This window comes from Erigeron canadensis, chromosome 2 (genome assembly GCF_010389155.1).
Source record: "Erigeron canadensis isolate Cc75 chromosome 2, C_canadensis_v1, whole genome shotgun sequence".
Taxonomy (NCBI): domain Eukaryota; kingdom Viridiplantae; phylum Streptophyta; class Magnoliopsida; order Asterales; family Asteraceae; genus Erigeron; species Erigeron canadensis.
This window is the reverse complement of record NC_057762.1, coordinates 17688442-17710048: the sequence shown is the minus strand read 5'-3', so window position 1 is coordinate 17710048 and position 21607 is coordinate 17688442. Positions and strand designations below refer to the sequence as shown.

General features: G+C 35.0%; 1 long non-coding RNA gene across 1 annotated transcript; it reads right to left on the bottom strand.

Annotated features, from left to right (window-relative positions):
- Window positions 1-1665: 1665 nt before the first annotated feature.
- Window positions 1666-20787, bottom strand: LOC122590230. Its single transcript, XR_006322425.1, has 3 exons — window positions 20530-20787; window positions 18556-18627; window positions 1666-1729 (listed from the first exon to the last, which is right to left on the bottom strand). It is a non-coding gene; the product is annotated as an uncharacterized LOC122590230 (long non-coding RNA).
- Window positions 20788-21607: the final 820 nt, after the last annotated feature.

Here is a 21607-nt window from a genome sequence, read left to right as displayed (position 1 = left end):
TAGAACTTCAGTAGCCTTTGATGAACCATCTGCTGAAGAATCTGACATAAGCTCCTTAGTCCTGTTTACTTTTTGTTACTTTCTAGGCTTCGTATCATATTTCTTGTCATTCGAAGTTTCTGATGCAACTGAACTAATACTTGTGCTTTGATTTCGTAGCAATACCACATCTTCTTCCTCTGAACTACCTGTACCAAAAGAAATAGGGCCATTAAAGAAAGTAAACACATCATCATAATTAAACAAGATTGTAGACACTTGATCTACAGGAGAACTATAGCTAGAAATCATGACAATGTAACCAACATCGACTATTTCAGCCTTAATATTGTACACCCTCCTATTTGGAGATCCCGGAATGTAACCAAGAAAAATTCCCTCCTCTGCTTTCTCAGCAAATTTAGGTTGGTCACGGACTTTTAAAAACGTACATGGGACTCCAAAAGGTTCCAGCCCATTTAAATTCGGTTTTTGATTGTTTAAAAGTTCATAAGGTATCTTATTAAATCTTTTAACAACTAAAACCCTATTTAGGACATGACATACAGTATTCACTACTTCCCCCAGAACATAGTGGGAAGCCTTGAATCAGCCAGCATGGTACGGGCGGTCTCTATCAAGGTTCTATTCTTTCTCTCTGCAACTCCATTCTGCTGGGGCTCATAGGGTGCACTTAATTGATGCTCAATTCCTTTGCTCAGACAGTAAACTTCCATGATCTGATTCTTGAATTTTGTCCCGTTATCACTTCTGATTCTATTCACTCTTGTGCTGTATTGAATTTCGACCCTTTCGAGAAACTCCATGAGAATCTGCGTAGTTTCATCCTTGGTCTTCAAGAAGAACACCCACGAGAATCTAGAGTAATCATCAGTAATTACGAGGCAGCAGTACATATACCTTATGCTTTGAACGCTTACTAGCCCAAATAAATCCATATGTAGTAGCTGAAATAGAGCGGCAATACAATTCTAGGTCTTTGGCTTGTGTGGCTTCTTAGTCTGTTTGCCTTTTAATCACAACACACACTTGTCCTCCACCATAAATCTTTTGCTTGAAAAATAATAATAAGTATATTTATGTCTAATATAAATAGAAGCTTATGAACAAAGAGTTAAGTAACAAATTAGAACACAAATATATAAACATACATATATATATAAACCCTTACATAAAACTCTTACAACTATTATGTTTATAACAAAAGACATATATACTTACATAATCTATCCATCTCCATTCAATTTATACAAAAGCTATCCATTTTAAACAAGCCAACACACACACCTCAAGTGTGCTCTCAAAACACTCACCAACTCTCTCAAATTTTCTGCACACTTTCTTCATCTTTTTCGGAATAAACAAGCCAACAAGGAGCTCAAATCTAACTAATCTAATGTAATAATAAGTTTCGTTAATCATCCAACAACTAGTATCATGTATGATGGAAGCATAGAGTCGATTTGGAAGCAAAAAGGGTACGAAATCAGCCCCCAAAGTGGCTGGTCGGCCAGCAGCAGAAAAAGGGGCAAAACAACTTCAATCTACTTCTTTTCTTTTGATTCTTGATCATCAAAGGCTTGCTACAGCCAACAAACAACTCTTGGGCAGCCATCAAGAACAAGACCCAACAACACTCTTGACCTTCTTGTTTTGATCTTCAAAGGGATAGTCTTGATCTTCTTGTTTTGACCCATCAAGAACATCAACACTTTTAGGTCAAGAAAATCTGCATCATTTCCTTCATCAAAAACGTGTTCAAGAGGGTATATATCTTCATCCTTTTTACTAGATTTAGTCTTGTTATTGTTAATATTCAAAGGTTTTATCAAAAGTTCATGTTTTCTTCATGATTCTTATAAATATACACTTGATGAGGGCAAAGTTGATAGGATCTTTCTTTCCATGCTCATGCATTGAATCTAAGAAGAAAAATCCAAGGATTCAACTAGTTTAAGACATAAAAGTGTTGATGTAAATTATATAGCTTTTAAAATGATTTTTTTTCCTTTGAAAGATGGTTATATTTATATATATATATTTTGAAGATATTTTTTCTGTTCATTTTATATAAAAAAAAAAATGGACTTTGATGTTGTGTTGTAGCATGAAAAGTAAACATATATGTTGATGGTTGTAAGATAATCTTTTTGCATGAAAAGATGAGTATGTTTTTATATAATTTTTATGTATATTTTCTGGAATTTTTGAAGAAAAGAATATTTTTATTTTGTTAAATAAAAGTATGATAAAGATTTGTTGTTAAAATGATGAGGTGATTTTACATGCATGCTAGATTTAAGAAGGTTGGATTTGTTGTTGGATTATGAGATGAAGCTAGGCTTGTTCTAAGTGAAAAATATGTCAATCTTGGTGTGAATATTCTGGAAAAATTAATAAAATATCAAAGATATAAAGCTTGGATCAAAACATATTAAAATAAGCTAGAAATCAGAAACCGAAAACATGCAAAAATGCATTTTGAGCACACACATGCACCATAATCTTATGACCAAGAAAATATGATGAACCTACTGGAAATAATGTGTTTCAAAAGTATAAAAGTCAAGTCATTTGATGCATGGCAAGATTAAGCTCAAAAATCACCTTTTCGGGTCAAATAATCACTAACCGAAAGCACAAAATTACACATATCACACCACCACCACTCTCACGACTTGAACCACCAAAATATGATGTACTTACTGTAATTATTGAATTAAGAATGAAAATACATTTTGAAGTACCTTTATAGCTTAAGAAATGAGGCTAAAATCACTATTTCGGTAAACGATTTTTAATCATAAAGTCCTCAATGTAAGCTATACACAAGAAAGGTTTAATTGATATGAATTTACCTTGATAAAAGATGCCTAAAAGATCTGGGATTTTTGGACAAAAGCTTTTGTGGTGATTTGTAAGTATTTCTATGATTTAATGGATTAAAATGGTAATTAAAATGTGTATAAATTAATTTATAAATTATATAAACCATGAACTTGATTAAATTTACATAACCAATGGTAAAAGTAACTAAAACCTAATCAAAGTATAATTATCCATGAATTTCAAAGAAAATTCAAAAACTTAAAAGTAATTATAAGGAATTATTTAATTAATAAATTAATAAAATGAATAAATAATTAATTAAATAATATTTAACTAAAGGAATAATTATAAATCGAAAATATTCATAAATACAATTTTTATAAGGTAACTAATGTCAAATACTACAATTGAGCAAAGCATACAATGGAAATCATATAAATCTAAGTCAAACTACCGAAATTCCAATAAACGTACAAAATCGTATAAATGACCTTCACCACCAAACCTCTTCTAACCAAATGATGTGAACAATATAATACACTTGAATTTCATAATTAAACAACAACCAAAGATGGGCAAGTCTACTAGCGAACATCTCATGATCTAGTTTAATAGTTCATGCAACACACACTTATGTTGTGTATATTTTAAATATCATGGTTTAGGCTTGCTTGAGGGACGACACCACTAGCCAAAGATATCGCATTTGATCAGCCCCTTTTCATACTCCAATCAAGTGAGTCATAGCCCCCTTTCAAACTATTTTATGTGTTTAACTATCGGGGTGAAAAGCATGATATATAAATGAAATTGTTTTTTATATATATATATGAAATGATTCTTGATATTATGAATATAAAATGGAATTGTTTCGTATGTTCAATGTGGCAAATATATGATGATGAGCTTGAGTTCTGTCAACCCGTTTCCTTTCGGTACACTACTATTTACTCTGAAAGTGGAGGCCTGTAGTTAGATAGTTGCGCAACTAAGAGTCGTCCACCCACCCAGACTGTAACAGTGGATGGTTGGTTGCCTTTGTGACGACCTTCACTTCCAGTCCGACCATAGCGGTGTTCTAGCTACTTTAAATTGAAATGGCCGTCTCCATGGCACGACCCTATTTATGAATAAAGCACTTGATTGACAGCTTGTGTTATGAAATGAAATAATATATTGTGGGACTTGAAAAAGTGGTAGTAGTAGTGGCTCAAGCATTTACTCATCAAAAGTTACTTGAATTATGCCCTCGTGGCTAAATGAAATTGATGCTATTATATTGACTATTAGGAATTGAACATACACTTGGAAATAATTATTTTGGAAGAATACTTGGAAGTTTTATGACTCTTTATCTTGGAATATGATTGGTTTATATATATATGTTGTTAGTTAAAACCTATGAACTCACTCAACTCTCGTAGTTGACACTTTTTCTTCATGCTTTTCCGGAGTAGAGCAGTAAGTTAGCTTCATGGATAGCCTCTTCGATGATATGTGTTTGTTGTATGATTGGACAAGTAACGCAAACATTTGATCTTTTGATTATGAATTTGGTTATGTAATGGGTTTTAAACGTCAACTTAAACATGTAATCTTTTGAATTTGAATGTCATTTGAAACCTTATGTTGATGTTTTTATATTTAAATCTTTTGTACCATGTCGTTCTGTGGCATCTCGTGTTTCCGCCTTAGTCGGGGTGTTACAGAAAAATGTTATCAAAGCCAAGGCTATAGAGAATATTTGCTATAACCTACGTATTTTCAAAATGAGTCAAATATTTCTTAAACAATTGAGTCGATCGTAAAGTATTCTTCTTTTACTTATGCATAGCCTGATCAACTATGCCTAACTAAAAATTCAATATGGAATGATCGAAATGATTGTCTAAGGAATATTCAAAATGAGTCTTTTGAAAATGAAGCTTTAAAACGATTCTTGGTGCAAAAGATACATAACCAAATCCAATGTTTGCATTACATATTAGAACCCTTAGTTAATACCCCCACTTGGCTAGTATTACTTTGTCTATTTAGATATAATACACAAGAGCTATGCACAAGTTGAATTCTAGTCATTTCGTTGATTCTAAATGATCGTGTGAGTCGTGAGTGTCGAGTTGGTTGTTGGTAGTCTTGCTAATTATTGTTGGATACGTCGGTTGTGGATGGTCATGTCGTCATTCGGTAGTCAAGTTGTGAGTCGTTGATCAAATTGGTTGGTTGCTTATCGAATGGTTAAGGTCGTCTCATGGTCCGTTAAGTCGTTTTGCTGTCCGTAAGTTGTCACGTGGTTCGTCAATGGTCAAGTCGGTCGTAAATGGTCGTCTAAGCGTCTAGTGGAGTCGTCATCTTATGCTTTATGTGACTTGTGTAGGAATATCATGTCGCGAACGAGTGAAACTTCCGGATCAGCCCTAAGGTGATGGAACTTGTATGGATTCGTGGACCGTATGGAAGAGGAAGAGAGGAGACGCCTTGAGCAAGAGCAACCCCCGCAACAACTACAAGAAGAAAGCGAGGAGACGGAGCCCACGATGGACTCCCAATAGCCCCCGCAACAGGAGGAAGAGGAGGAGTCCGAGCCCATGGAAGATCCATCAAATGGTGGGGATGCTAGAAGCGTTGCTTCTAGCCAACCAATACATCGGTTGCCTACTCCACCGCGGCCACCACCAGCTCCTAGAGCTCCCTCACCGCCAAGACAAAATGTGGCTATGAACGTAAGTGATGGACTCTTTCCAACCCATGACCCATACACCCATCCACGCCTCCCTCGCAACCATCCTTACCATCTCGGCCCCAGACAAGGAGAAAACCCCCATCATCCCATTTACGGAGTACCCCCTCCACTTCCCGTGGGTATGACTCGGGAGAAAAGGGAACGGGTGTGGGATATAGCCGGTGGATTAAGGGATGCACGAGTAAGGGTCCGGCATCAAGAAGTCATGATGGAAAGAGTCAAAGGAATAATGAGACGAATGGGAGACGATGCAGGAATGGCCATAGATGAAGTACGCCGGATTAATGAGGTGATATTCATGATGGGATGCATACTTGCAGCAGTGTGCTCCATTGTGTTAGCTCTTGTGCTTAGGAAATGACCCTAAGGCTGTTTTATTTATGAACTTAATGATGTATGAACAATTGTACGGTGATTTTAATTTCTTGAACCTTTTTGTGTTTGTGTGACTATGATCACATGGTTGTTGGCATATAGCATTTTTGTAAACTGATATTGAATTATATGAATGTGAGCTTAATGCCTTTCCATGGTTATATGATGTGTTATCCTCCTTGTATTTTAGTTATACCTATTACAAAGATATAGTTACAGCAGGAAAACAGTTCTGACCACTTTTGGTAGAACGGCCATATCTGGAGTTCTTTTTGGTCTTTTGACCTGATTCCAGTTGGAGGAGAAACTCAACTCACTGGGCTACATTTTATATTTTATGAGTTTTTCCCAGATCGTCCATCTTGGGCCACTTTTACGTGCTTAAAGTTCATATACAGATTCTGGAAATTTTCTGAACAACCTAAAAATATGGTTAATGTGTTTTAAGTTCATCCAACCTCTTGTTTACTCATAGCGATGAGTGAGTAATGATTAAGAAAAAGGAATATGAAATGAGATATATGTGAACAAATGAAACCTCCATACGTTAGGAAGCTTAGGCACACACATGTGAGATAAAAAGTCGTGAGTCGGGTCTATGCCATATAATTCTATATACCAATGAATAAACTATGTTCTCCCGTGTAGAGACATGGCCCCACGAAGAGCCGGCGAAGAGACAAGTACTGAGGCTAGGCGCCAGGAGGAAGATGTCCGAAGGAGGACCGAGCTAGCCGACCTCATTTCTTACCAAATCAACTCCGTTATGCCAGCCATTGCTACTCAAATTGCGGAGAGTCTGACCGCCACACTTAACACGGCCCGAAGACAAGATGGATGAGGTAATGTGAATGATAGAAATGCTTACAAGACCTTTACTTCGTGCAACCCCAAGGAATTCAATGGGACAGAAGGTCCTGGTGGTTTGCTCACATGGTTCCTGTGAGTTGAATAAGCGAATGGTTAAGATTAAGTATTCTCTCCCAAGTATTGATGATCTCTTTGATTAGCTCCATGGTGCTTCTTACTTCTCAAAGATTAATTTGCGGTCCGGCTATCATCAATTAAAAGTAAAAAAGGAAGATGTAGCCAAGACAGCTTTTCGTACACGTTATGGGCACTATGAGTTCCTTGTCATGCCGTTTGGGTTGACAAATGCTCTTGTTGCTTTTATGGATCTAATGAATCGGGTATGTCGTCCATTCTTAGATCATTTTGTGATTGTCTTCATTGATGATATTCTTATCTATTCAAAGTTTGAAGCTGAGCACCGTGAGCTCTTAAGAGCCGTTCTTGAGGTCCTTAGGGAGAAAAAGTTATATGCAAAGTTCTCAAAGTGTGAATTTTGGCTTCAAGAAGTTAAGTTTCTCGGGCATGTCATCTCATCTGAAGGTATTAAAGTTGATCCCGCAAAGACGGAAGCTGTCTCCAATTGGGAACAGCCAAAGACACCCACGGAAATCAAGAGTTTTCTTGGTTTAGCGGGCTATTATCTAAGGTTCATACAAGATTTCTCTCGTATGGCTAAATCGATGACCGAATTGACAAAGAAAGGAGTGAAGTATGTGTGGACTGAAGCACAAGAAAAAGGCCTTCCAAATGTTAAACAAAAAGTTATGTGAAGCTCCTGTCCTCGCCTTACCTGAAGGTACCGATGATCTTGTTGTCCATAGTGATGCTCCTATTTCAGGTTTGGGTTGTGTTCTTATGCAAAGGGACAAAGTCATTGCTTATGCTTCATGTCAGTTAAAGCCTCATGAAAAGAACTACCCAACACATGATTTAGAGTTAGCTGTTGTGGTCTTTGCATTGAAGTTGTGGGGACACTACTTATATGGCACTAAGGGCACTCTATTCACTGATTATAAGAGCTTACATTATGTGCTTTCTTAGATGTATATGAATGTGAAATCAAGCACCATACGGGTAAAGCTAACGTTGTGGGGGATGCTTTGACTCGAAAAGGTGAGCTATTAGTATGATATGTTATGCATAAAAGGTTATGGCAAGTCTACCCTTTGTTCAATGAATCATGCGAGTCATAGTAGCAAGTTAATAAGGATATGTGTCGGAAGGTCTTATTCGTCAAATGAATAGTCTTTGCTGAATGTAAGGTGTGTACTACTTATGAAGGTTGAAGAAATGAGGTGATTACTTGGTTTGATTTAAAGGTTGTACCAAAGAAATGACGAAATAGATGAAATGTTAAGTGAAAGTAGAAAAGACTATGTAAGAAGTTCAACGAGTTTGGATATGCTAAGTTGATAAGACCATATGTCTTGATATTATATTCACTTAGGTGGTACAAAGGTGTATGCTGATTTAAAGCCCATTTTATGATGACCAAATATCAAGAGTGATGTGATAGTGTGCGTACGAAAATGTGTGACTTGTGCTTAAGTCAAACATGAGCACCGAACGCTATATGGAAAGATGAAACAATTTGTTATTTCGAAGCAGAAATGTACTTATATGATGATTATGGATTAAGTGACGAAGTTGTTATAACCCCTAAGGGCAATGATGTGATATGAGTCGTTGTAGACTAGTTGATGAAAATGTTTCTTTTCTTATTACTCGTGAGTAGGTGCACATGGCAGAGCTTGTCATTTTGTATAAAGTTGTAGTAAACATAGAATTTGTTTTATCTAATGTGTTGGATCTCCTCCATAAGATATATGTGCTTGTGTATTGCTTTCGAATGACATCCATAGAACTTGTGTGAGTGTTATTGAGCATATGCCTATTTGATTCCAATGAAAGATGTGAGTATTAGTGCTAAAAAAAATGATTGTAGATGTTCCAGTTGAGATTATTGGCTAGAAGTAAAAGAAGCTTCGTAGGAAGTTAATTGAACTTGTGATAGTGAAATGGAATCATATTAACGGTTGAAGTTGATTCAGAACTATCCTCACCTATTTGATGCTGAAGTGATTTCGAGGACGGAATCCTTCTAAGGGGGGGGGGGGTAATTGTAACATCCCGAACTTTTTAATTAACGGTTGACTTGAGTCGTTAAGTCAACACTACGTGTCCGTTAAGTCTCTAGGGGATTTAACGCTTAGATGTGTTTGATGTGCTAAACGAGTGAGGCTTGAATGCCTTAATGATTGATGTATTAATGTGTTTAAGGTGTATTTATATGCTTTTAAAGGTGCTTAAAGTGTTTAATGTGTTTTAAGTACTCCCAATAGGAGTTTTGAGCCAAATATGAGCTCTATGGAAGTTCGGGGACTAGTTTTGACATAGGTGGAAACCTAAAAACGGGATTAAGGGTTTTGTATCAGCTTATTTGCCCCTAATTGCAGAAAATTAATCCTCTTTTTGAACCCTAAATCACCCCCTAGCCTATATCAATCCGCTATTTGATTTTCTACCGATTTCGGGTCCATTAGGAGCAATTAATCACTTGTATATCGATCCGGTAATCATCTTCAAGGTAAGGATTGTATTCCCCACTGATTTTAGGTCATTCCTAAGTGTTTATCTCGTTCATACTTGAACTTGATCGGTTATTTGTGTTTCGTTGCTAGAAACGGTGATTTCGGATCGTTTCGTAACCCTTATTTCGATCAATTGAGGTTTAGTGATTTCCTACAGGTATGAACGTGATATTGATGATTTTTTTGATGATATTATGTATTTCATATGAGTGTCACATCTGGTCTTGAGGTTTGATTTGGATTCGATTGCGTTTGTGAGTCAATTTAGGTCATTCGGATGTCAAATCGATTCTAAAATGAGTATAATGAATCCATGAATCAATTGATGATTTGATAATTATAATTAAGCCTTAATTTGATGTGTATGAACTGTAGAGGTCATGGTGGCTTGACATGGATGTTTGATGGTGGAAATTGTTTGCAAAACAAAGGGTTTATTAGGTCTGAAAATTCAGTCGTATTGTAAAAATCATGTCTTCTTTATATGAAAGTATTAAAAGATGAATCTTACATTTTTGAAAACTTCTTTGAGTCCCCTACGTTTGTTAAGAACTGAGTTTTCTCTCATTTGGTTGTCTTGTATGCCAAAAGTAGTCTACAAAACTGAAAGTAGTCAAAATATGAAAGTAGTGTACAAGATGTGAAAGTAGTTTACAAAACGAGTCAAGTAGTCTACAAATGAGTCAAGTAGTCTACAGAATGGTATAGTAGTCTACAATAGGTGAAAGTAGTCAACAAAGACTATTATACGACATGTATATAGACTATAGGTCGATTTAGCTTCATTCATGCTCGTTAATCGGTCCTATGTTTGTTATAGGTAGTCGGGAATACTTGCTTTGCACGATAACCTTAGTTATCGTTTGTGTGCGCTTCTACGAGGTAAGATAACATCTTTTGTCACCTGGTGGTACAACAAAACAACTTTTTCATAAGTAAAACCTTCCAAACGTTTATGTATGATTAAAAGTAAAGTAAATGGGATTATGGTAGGTTGATATGAGATATGATGCTTACCTTTCTATGATGAATGACATGTATATGCACGTTGCAAAGGCATAAGGTAAGTTCCCATATTATGGAATGAAGATATGCATATGAAATGTGAATATGATATGATGCCATGTTATGTTATATGGTCATGATACGATGTTATGCTTAAGCTAAATGATCATGATATAATGTTATGCTTTTGATATGTGAACACATAATGGTGACATGTTTATGATATGATTACATGTGTGGCTTTATCACCTAGTCACTAGTCCTTTGATTAGGATTGCCATGTTCACGTACACATTAAGGGCCCTAAAGTAAAGATGATATGTGATTAACTTAGGTGAAAGTGTAGCCTATGTTAATATAAAGTAAAGATAAAAGTGATTAGTTTAGGTGAAAGTGTAGCCTAAACTAATGTAATAAAGAAGTCTCGAGCATATGTAAAGTTGTGTTAAGCTTAACCCGTGCTAGTTGTAAAGCTAGTGCGTACGTGGTCACTTGAGTTGCTCCTTGTGGCATAGTTATGTTTATTTATTCCAGGTGGAGTAACTAACCACCAATGCGTAAAGGCATAAACGGTTTATTCAATTGGAAATGACTTTGTCTTTCCTTAACGATGCTGATGGACCCCTTATTGGTTACCCATCATGTCGGGTGTGAGGACTCCCTGTATCGTCTATGACCGCCTACACACAACCCCACATCCCTAAGTATGTGTGGCTTATGTCACATAACCTACGTCTAGGCAAAAGAAAAGTAAAGATATAAAGAAAGTAAAGAAAGATAAAAAGTAAAGCTTTATGATGATAGGCACACTTAGGATTATGATGTTCCTAATGTGTTATGCCATATGACGCTTACGATGTTTAAGATGTTTCTTATGTTTATGATGCTTATGTGATATTAACATATAATGATGATATGATTTTGTTAATATATCTAATCGGCAAATGTTTACAAATATGTTATTCTTACTTAGCTATTTATTAGCTAACACTTGCTCTTTGAAAATGTTGTGCCATCAGATTAGATGAGTTTGGATCTAAAGAAAGGATAGCTTGGTGAGCATGGGTAGAGACGTTAAAGACGATAGCATTTATGTTCTTGATGCTTAAGCTACCCTTAGCCTTTTGTTTGGCTACTTCATTTACGATATTATAATTAAAGACTATGTAATAATGTTTGGCGTTAATGTTGGTGCCAAGACTTGGATTTTCATTTATTATTTCGATGATGCATATAGTAACACCAAATGTTTTCAAATGTTTCATCCGATTACGGATGGGCAGCTTTGTATGAGATCCTTTTCCGCTATTATTAAATGCCGTTAGGCGAAAGTTTTTTGAAAATCCAGGTTTTTAAATGACGGTTGTTACAACCATGCAAGCTGATATGTCTCAATTTATACATATTTCCCTCATACAATTTGGACGTTTTAGACACGTTTGATAGCCGTTTATACATGTTTGTGGTGCTTTATGGTATTTGCTAGTGATTTCAGGTCTAAAGCAAGTTTATTGCTCACAAATGGTAGAAAACGACTTAAAAAAAGGTCCATATGCACTAACGGATGAGTGTTCATGAAGAATGAAGCTGAAAAGCCGACTCTAGGCCAAACTAACAGCACTAGCTGGCTGGCTAGCGGCACGAGTTGCTGAATCAAGTCCAGTAGCGCCACGAGCTGTAGTCCTAGCGGCACGAGTTTCAATGTCCGTTGATTAGAATTGCTTAAAAATGCTCCTAGCGGCGCGAGGAAGGGTTCTAGCGGCGCGAGATCGAGCTGACATCACCATTTTCTCTCTCTTGGGGTATAAATACCATCCACCATTCCACCCTAACCCTAGTCTTGGACACTTTAGCTCACACACATATACTCCAGCCGTTTTTCAAGGTTTTCTAAGGGTTTTCATCACTCCAATATCATTGGAAGATTTGAAGATTAAATTTGGCTCTTGTTTAGTGATTGTAGCTCGGTTGTAACATCGATTTGGATTATTACTTCAAATTTGGTACATTATGTCTTCCTTTTTATTTTGATCTTTAGCTTTTAACATTATGAGTAGCTAAATCTTTAAACATGTGATGCATGTCAAAGGCAAGGAACTATCACGAAAAGAGATGAAATGCCGCAACAATCCATTCAAGTTTGTGAAGTTTTCGATGTGTGGGGCATTGAATTCATGGGCCATTTCCACCATCCAACAAGTGTCTCTATATTTTGGTTGTGGTTGACTATGTCTCGAAGTGGGCTGAAGCAAAAGCCTTGCCTACCAATGATGGCAAGGTTGTGATTGATTTCTTGAAGGCTTTGTTTAGCCGATTTGGTATGCCAAGAGCTTTGATAAGTGACCGGGGCACTCATTTCGCCAACCACCAATTGGAGAAAGTTTTGAGGAGATATGGGGTCACACATCGGTTCTTAACTTCATATCACCCGCAAACTAGTGGGCAAGTTGAGAACACGAATCGTGCTTTAAAGAGAATATTGGACAAGACCGTTGATGGAAACCCTAAATCATGGTCAAAGAAGTTAGATGATGCCCTATGGGCATTTCGAACCGCTTTCAACACTCCTATCGGCACCACACCATACCGACTTCTTTATGGCAAGACTTGCCATTTGCCGGTAGAAATTGAGCACAAGGCGTATTGGGCCTTGAAGCAATGCAATATGGACTTGATCGAAGCCGGTGAAAATAGGATGTTACAACTCCATGAGTTAGACGAGCTTAGAAATGGTGCCTACGACAATTCGTTGTTGTATAAAAGAAGAACAAAAGTTTGGCACGTGGAATTCTTAATTATGCCCGGGCACATGGTGATAAAAGGATGAAACAATCCGACTGGGAAATCGTCCGCAAAATCAAAAGGCAAGTACAGAACTTTCCAGATATGGAAATCCCTCCAGAGAATGCGTATATGATCATCGAAACGAACGGATGCGTGGAAGCATGGGGAGCAGTCTACAAATGGAAACGCAAGAAGAATGACCCAAGAAGAGATGAGAAAGTGTGTGCTTACGCTAGTGGGAAGTTTAATCCAATAAAATCCAAAATAGATGCTGAAATTCATGCTGCCATGGAAGGATTAAAATCCTTCAAAATTTATTACATTGGAAAAGGCAAAGTAACACTTCGAACAGACTGCCAAGCAATTATTAGTTTTTACAACAAAACTATCCAAAATAAGACATCAAGAGTTAGGTGGATGAATTTTGTTGATTATTTCACCGGAACAGGGGTTCATACCCACTTAGAACACATTGATGGCAAGCTGAATGTATTAGCAGATAATTTGTCAAGGTTGGTTAATATTCTCATTGCAGGAAACGAAGAATGCCTTAACCAGGAAGATCAAGGATTAACAACTCAAGGCTTAGAACTTTTAGATACAACGCTCAAAGAATTATGGGATGGAAGTCAGCTGGGCTATGACACAGCCCAACAAGAATCTCAAGTCAATCAAGGCCTCATTGCTTTAACACAAATCATAAGAGGTGTAGAACTTGGAACAGAAAAGGCATACTATCTCTTGGACTCAAAATTCAAGAAGTACTGGGGAACCAAAGCCCAAGAAGTCAAGAAAGGGCTAGTAGACCAAGTAAGTGAATCACAATTCGTCTCTGAAGAAAATGGTGCAAACGGTCCAACAAATGAAGTCCAGCCCAAAAATCCTTAATAAATCCAAAATATGAAGCAGTGGAAATAATGGACCTAACCACATCATCAATCATCAAGATTTTCACGTATCTTCAAGTTACTATGCTCTTTGTTTGATTCCCTTTAAAGGAATGGAGTGTGTCAAAAGCAAGAATAGTAATATGTCCTTTGCTTGTCGTTTGTAATAATTCCTTTAAAGGAATGGTGTGTAAGTAAAGAGAAGAATAGGTTGAAATTAGTGACTATGGGGCCCACAAGTGCACCCGGCTAATACCTAATCATATCTCTTGAAATTGTATAAATAGATGTCATTGTATATTGAGAAGAATCACGATAGGAATTACGTAATCTGATAATTCTCTAAATATTTTCAATATAAGTTTGAGTTTGAGTTCTATAATCTTTTCAAAGTTTTAAGTTTTATATTTTCTATAAGTTTTAATTATTTTAGCAGTTTAAGTTTTATCGTTTTGACTCTCTGCACGATCTATAAATCTAATGGTATCAGAGCCAGTCAAAACCGTCATGGCTAACTAAGCCATTTCAAGAACTGCAACAAGGGTATGTCTACTAAAATTCCTGCGTTCTTAATTTAAAATTTTCTTTCAAGGATGTTGAATTATTTTATAGAATTACTTTTATTAATTTGTTCAAAGACTGGAAGGTATAGGCATGGATAAGTCCTAGAGGTAGTACGGGTGAGGATAAATTAATAAAAGATAATTTTGTTTAAAAATTCTTTATGTCCGAAAGATATGAAAATACTCTTCAGGAATGGTATGATGAATCCCGAGTTGTAGGCCTTGATTATCTAAATCTAGAACTACCAAATTATAGTAAATCAGTAACTAAAGAAAATATTTCCTTTTATTGTTTTCATTGTTCAAAAATTCAACATGTTTCATCCTTTCATCTCTTCTTTTTCAAGCCAAGATCTCAATCAACTAAGATCTAGTGAAAACATGAGCTCAATTGACTGAAATGTAGTGAAAATCTTTGTCATTATGAATCTTGGTCTTCGGTCTTTCCATCTTTGAAACACCAAGCTCAAGAGAAAAGATTTCAAGGCGGGAGATAAGGTGTTGTTGTTTCTCTCGAAGTTCAAAATCCACCTACCCAAGCTCACATCTAGGTGGAATGGGCCATTTGTTATCAAGCATGTGTATCCCTCGGGATATGTGGAATTGTATCTAGAAAATGGAAGCTCGTTCATTGTTAATGGACACCGATTAAAGCTCTACCATGAGGAAAAAGTTGGAGAGGGAGCCTTGATCGAGGAGCTCCCGCTTTTCGTTTAAAGAAGGAGGTTGATCGAGTCAAGCTAACGACTCGTTAATAAATAAAGCGCTTCTCGGGAGGCAACCCGTGAGTTTTATAATTTTTTGTTTATTTTCTTTATGTAGTTTTGTTCTATTTTTATGTTTCCGTTGAAGATTTACAGGTGACAAATGATTTTGGATGAACCGGTTTGTGATGTGTTAAAAGGTCAAAAATCTGACATGTAACAGAACCTCGTGGCGCGAGGATGCTTCTCTTGGCGCTAGTTTTGAGAAATCAGGATAGAAATCTTTGTTTGCCAATCTAGCGGCGCGAGGTGTTATCCTAGCGGCGCTGCTGGGTCCAAACCAATAATCTTGTGGTGCGAAGAAGGAGATAGCGGCGCGAGTTGACGGGACTCGAGGTCAGAAGTCTTGGCCAGAAGAACTCATGGCGCGAGGTGGATTTCTTGCGGCGCTACTGGGCCCAAAACAGAATCTCGTAGCGCAAGATTAGGAGCTAGCGGCGCGAATCGAGGTCAGAATTTTTGGCTCGAAAAATCGTGGCACGAGACAGCAACTAGCAGCGCTACTTGGCCCAAAACAGAATTTCGTGGCGCAAGATTAGGACCTAGCGGCGCTAGTTTAAGGGGTTCGAGGTCAGAACATTTGATTGAAAGAAGTAGCGGCGTGAGGAAGAAAGATAGCGGTGCGACTGGAGTGAAACTGGAACATAGCGGTGCGAGGCAAGGAGCTAGCGGCGTGAGTTTGGGGCCTCGAGGTCAGAACTTTTGCTAACAAAATCACGGTGCGAGTCGCTCATCTCGTGGCGCGAGCAGGTAAGTCCAGTCAGGTATGTTCTTTTTTCTTTATTTATTAAATCAATAATCAATATATATATATAAAAAATTAGAACATCACAGGGACCGATCCTTTTACCTGCCCGTAAGTATGTGGTATTCAGTAAGCGGTAGATCTTGTTATAAATTATTAAACTAGATTTCACACATCACAAGCTTTTGTCCAAAAATCCCAGTCCTTTCTAGGCAACTTTTAACATGTCAAATTCATATAAATTCAACATCTCTTGTGTCTTGCTTATTCGAGTACTTTATGATCAAAAATCGTTTACCGAAAACGTGTTTTAAGCCTCATTTTTCAAGCAATTTAAGTACTTCCAATTGGATTTTTGTTCTTGTTTCAACATTTCCAGAAAGTTCATCATATTCTGATGGTCCAAGTCGTGGTAGTGGTGGTGGTGTGACATGTGTAAATTTGTGCTTTCGGTTAGTGATTAATTAACCCGAAAAGGTGATTTTTGGGCTTAATCTTGCCATGCATCAAATGACTTGACTTTTATACTTTTGAAACACATTATTTCCAGTAGGTTCACCATATTTTCTTGGCCATAAGATTATGGTGCATGTGTGTGCTCAAAATGCATTTTTGCATGTTTTCGGTTTATGATTTCTAGCTTATTTTAACATGTTTTGATCCAAGCTTTATATCCTTGATATTTTATCAAAATTTCCAGATTATTAACATCAAGTTCAGCATATTTTTCACTTAGAACAAGCCTAACCTCATCTCATGATTCAACAAAAGATCCAAGCTTCTTAAATCTAACAAACATGCGATTATCTCAACTTTTTAACAATAAATCTTTATCCATCTATAATCCATCAACATAAAAACACACTTTTATGAAAAATTCCAGAAAATTTCCAGAAATATGAACATAAAAATTATATAAAACATGTCCATCATTTCATGCAAAAAGATTATCTTACAACTATCAACAAAACTCAACACTTTTCATGCTAACTTTTATAGATCCAACAACACAACATCAAAAGTCCATATTTTTATAAAATTTCCAGAAATCATAACTTCAAAATATATAAAAACATAACCATCTTTCAAAGGAAAAACTACTTTAAAAGCCATATAATCTATATCTACATTTTTGGGTCTTAAACTAGTTGAATCCTTGGATCTTTCTTCATGGATTCAACATGCATGAGCATGGAAAGAAAGATCCTATCAACTTTGCCCCCATTAAGTGTATATTCAAAAGAAAACATGAACTTTTTGATAAAACCTTTTTAATATGAACAAGAACAAGATTAATCTAGTAAAGAGATGAAGATATATACCCTTGAAGAACACTTTTTGAAGATGAAAGGATGGCAGAATTTTCGTGGCCTCCAACCCTTATAATACCCTTTTTCTATGCTTAAAACAACCCTTAATCTATAGCTTACTATAACCCTTGCTTATTCCATAACAATCCTTATTATTAATATAGTTTAAGTATGATTTTTCCTAGTGTTTTTCCCCTTGTTTGATCCGAATATAAGAAGAAGAAAAGGAGGGGGGAGAAGTTTTTCTTGAGAGGAGACAAGTTGGTGTGTGAAGAGTGTGTAAAGTGAGAGTTTCAAGAATGAGATTAAAGGTGAAATTTGAAATGAAATGGTGAGTGTATGTGTGAAGGGGGACGGCCAAAATGGGGGTATTGAAGGGGTTTTCCTTCTTTTTTTTTAAATAAAAGTTGTAGTATATTTGTATAAGATGTGTGTATATATTTTGTAAGAGTATTTGTATTTATTAGTAGTGTAAGTTAAGTATTTATCCTACTATATGTACATGTATGTGTGTCGTGTATATATGTATGTATGTAAACATTTTCGTGTTTTTATTTTGTTACATGGCTCAATGGTTGTATTCTTGTATTTATATTAAGCTCTTATATATATACTTATTATCATTCAAGCATTTTCATGTACTCAAAGAGTTATAATTATTTTTATGATGTTCAAGGTATTTTCATGACCAAATATGATTTAGTTGACTTGATGGTACAAATTGTTGGACATTTATAAGAATTTTTTATTGCTATCTCAACTTGTGAGACTTATATTATTATTTATAATTTGATTAAATATCAATTAAAATTTTTGCTCAATGGCATTTTATTAAATTGAACTTAACACAAATAATAGCTTTAGATTGCAAATTTAGGGGCATTATCTACTAGCTTCACGTATAACTATGGCTTGCGGGAACATAGACAACCTAACTAGCACGTATATAATATTTAAAAAGTAGGGTTGTTACAACATACATCATAAATTTCATTTCATAAACATTCTTTCAAAGTATCATTTCATAAAATATAACAATTTTAATTATCATGCTTTTCACCCCGAAAGTAAAACACATAAAAGAGTTGAAAGGGGGCTATGACTCACATGTTTGGAGTATGAATAGGGGCTGATCAAATGCGAGATCTTCGGCTAGTGGCGTCGTTTCCCCAAGCAAGCCTAAACCATGGTATTTAAGTATACACAACGTAAGTGTGTGTAGGGGACAAGTCTACTAGCATACATCTCATGATCTAGCTTACTAGTTCATGCTACACACACTTTGATTGTTATTAGATTGTGGAGTTCAAGTATATTATAGCGCTCACATTATTTGGTTAGAATATATTTGGTGGTGAAGGTCATTTCTCATTACACGTTTTTGTTCATTTATTGGAATTTCGGTAGTTTGGCTTTGATTTATATAAATTTCCATTGCATACTTTGCTTAATAATAAAATTTGACATTTGTGATCTTATAATATGAATATTGATGAATATTTCTGATTTATATTTATTTATTCAATTTAATATTATTTAATTAATTATTTATTCATTTTATTTATTTATTAATTAAATAATGCCTTATAATTACTTTTAAGTTCTTAAATTGCCTTTAAAATTTATGGATAATTATTTTGTGATTATATACTGATTTTTATACTTTTTAATTTATAATATTATGATTTGTACATTTATTTGTGCATTATGTTTAATTAATTCAATAATAGTAATTTATTAGTGATTTGTACTTAATTATTTACTTTTAAATTATATAACACTTGTTTCTTCGCTTTCAATTATTTTTCTACAGTAACTTTAAATTACTTTCACCATTGGTTATGTAAATTTAATCGAGTTAATGATTTACATAATTTATTTATTAATTTATAAATCTTTTAATTACCATTTAAATTCATTTAATCACAAAAATACTTAGAAATTACTATACAAGCTTTTGTCCAAAAATCCCAGGCCTTTCTAGGTAACTTTTAACATGTCAAGTTCATATAATTTCAACCTCTCTTTTGTCTTGCTTATTTGAGGACTTTAAGCATGAAAATCATTTGCCGAATTAGTGTTTTTAGCCTGATTTCTCAAGCAATTTAAGTACTTCAAATTGGATTTTTGTCCTTGTTTCATAATTTCCAAAAATTTCATCATATTTTGATAATCCAAGTCGTGATAGTGGTGGTGGTGTGATACATGCAATTTTGTGCTTTCGGTTAGTGATTAATTGACCCGAAAAGATGATTTTTGAGCTTAATCTTGCCATGCTTCAAATGACTTGACGTTTATACTTTTGATACAACCTATTTCCAGTAGGTTAAGGATATTTTTATGTTCATTTGATCATGGTGCATGTGTGTGCTAAAAATGCATTTTTGTATGCTTTCGGTTCATGATTTCAAGGTTATAACAACTTGCTTTGTTTCAACCCTTATATCCATTATATTTTATGAATTTTTCCAGATTTTTAACATCAAGATTTACATATTTTTCACTCATAACAAGCCTAGCTTCATGTCATAATCCAACAACAAATCCAACCTTCTTAAATCTAGCATTTATGAAATTATCTCAACATTTTAACAACAAATCTTTATCCATCTATAATCCATCAACATAAAGACATATTTTTATGAAAATTTCCAGAAAATATGTGTATAAAGATTATATAAAACATAATCATCTTTTCATGCAAAAGTTACTTTATAAACTATTAACATATAACAACACTTTTTGATGCAAACTTTTATAGATCTATCTTTCAATAATAAAAGCCTACTTTTTAATAAAATTTCCAGAAAATATATCTTCAAAATATATAAAAATATAACCATCTTTCAAAGTAAAAATCACTTTAAAAGCTATTAAATCTATAACCATACTTTTGGGTCTTAAACTAGTTAAATCCTTGGATCTTTCTTCAAGGATTCAACATGCATGAGCATGGAAAGAAAGATCCTATCAACTTTGCACTCATCAAGTGTATATTTGAAAGAAAACATGAACTTTTGATAAAACTTTTTAATATAACAAGGATAAGATTAAATCTAATACAAAGGATGAAGATTATACCCTCTTGGATTCGGTTTTGATGAGGAGGATATGGCAGATTTTTCGTGACCTTTAAAGCCTTAAACAACCCTTAATCCAAGCCTTAAACAACCCTTAAACCTTGCTTGACTTAACCCTTTAATAATCTAACTTAAAACCTTTATTATTAACAAGTGTTTATATGGATTTTTCTTCCCTTTTTCCCTTGTTTTGTGGCTGCCGAAATTTGGAGAAAAAAAGAGAAAGGAGAAGAGTTTTGAGAGAGAAAATGTGTGGGGAGAAAAGTATAATGAGTAGTGTGTGAAAAATGGTGTAAAGGGATTTTGTGTTGGGAGTGTAAGACTAGTTAATTGTTGATTGGTGGAGTTTGTATGGGGGAAAGGGAGGGGCCGGCCTTGGAAGGGCAAATATGAGGGGATTTTTAGTTTAAATTTTGAAATGGGTATTAGTTGTAGGTATATAATGAGTATATGTATAAGTTATAGTTATATATGCGTGCATGCCTATTACTTACTAGTTATTTGTGATTTAAACAATTTGTGTTAGTGTATATATATATATTTGCGTATATATATGTATGTGTGTATGTACATTTTGGTGTTTTAATTTGTTACAAAGCTCATTGATTGTAATCTTGTATTTATATTAGACATATAAACATATACTTATTATTATTTAAACACTTTTATGTTCTTTAGGATTTATAAATATTTTTTTTTTAAGATGCTCTTGGTATTTCCATGACCAAATATTATTTAGTTGGCTTGATTATTCATATTGTTGGACATTTATAAAAACTTTTGATTGCTATCTCAACTTGTGAGACTTCATTATTTATAATCTTGATTAATCTTTAGTAAAATTTTTGTTCAATGGTAATTATTAAATTAGATTTAGAACTAAACAATAGCTTTGGATTGCTAATTTAGGGGCATTATCTACTAGCTTCTAGTATAACTATGGCTTATGGGATCATAGACAACATAACTAGCACATATATAATATTAAAAAGGAGGGTTGTTACATCATTACCCCCTTAGAAAAATTCCGTCCCGGAATTTGAATTTCCTTAGGGAAAAGGTGCAGATATATCTCTCGC